This window comes from Octopus bimaculoides, chromosome 7, assembly GCF_001194135.2.
Source record: "Octopus bimaculoides isolate UCB-OBI-ISO-001 chromosome 7, ASM119413v2, whole genome shotgun sequence".
NCBI classification, from domain to species: domain Eukaryota; kingdom Metazoa; phylum Mollusca; class Cephalopoda; order Octopoda; family Octopodidae; genus Octopus; species Octopus bimaculoides.
Window position 1 is genome coordinate 101,314,604 of NC_068987.1, and position 779 is coordinate 101,315,382.

Here is a 779-nt window from a genome sequence, read left to right on the forward strand (position 1 = left end):
CACATACATGAAGAATGTATAGAGTGGCTGTGTGGTAAGTAGCTTGCTTACCAACCACATGGTTCCGGGTTTCAGTCCCACTGCGTGGAACCTTGGGCAAGTGTTTTCTATTATAGCCTCGGGCCAACCAAAACCTTGTGAGTGGATTTGGTGGACGGAAGTTGAAAGAAGCCCGTCGTGTATATATATATATATGTGTGTGTGTGTGTGTGTGTATGTATATGTTTGTGTGTCTGTGTTTGTCCCCCCAGCATCGCTTGACAACCGACGCTGGTGTGTTTACGTCACTGTAACTTAGCGGTTCGGCAAGAGAGACCGATGGAATAAGTACTAGGCTTACAAATAATGAGTCCTGGGGTCGATTTGCTCGACTAAAGGTGGTGCTCCAGCATGGCTGCAGTCGGATGACTGATACAAATAAAAGAATAAAAAATAAACAAACGACGAAAGGTATACTGAATGTAAAAATGAACGGGGGGACAAACAACAGAAGCTTCCTAATTCTTCATCAGTTAACGATCAATTGGTACCGTTCAGTTTCGCACCTTTAACGATAAGACTGCACAACATTTTTTTGTTGCTGATGAATCTGTTTGTCACCCATTCGTTTTTACATTCAGTATACAATGTATACTGAATGTAAAAACGAATGGGTGACAAACAGATTCATCAGCAAGTTTGCTTATACATTTTTTCATTAATCATATAATGGAACGCAACACACACCGAATTCATGTGTGTGTGTGTGTGTGTGTGTGTGTGTGTGTGTGTGTGTGTGT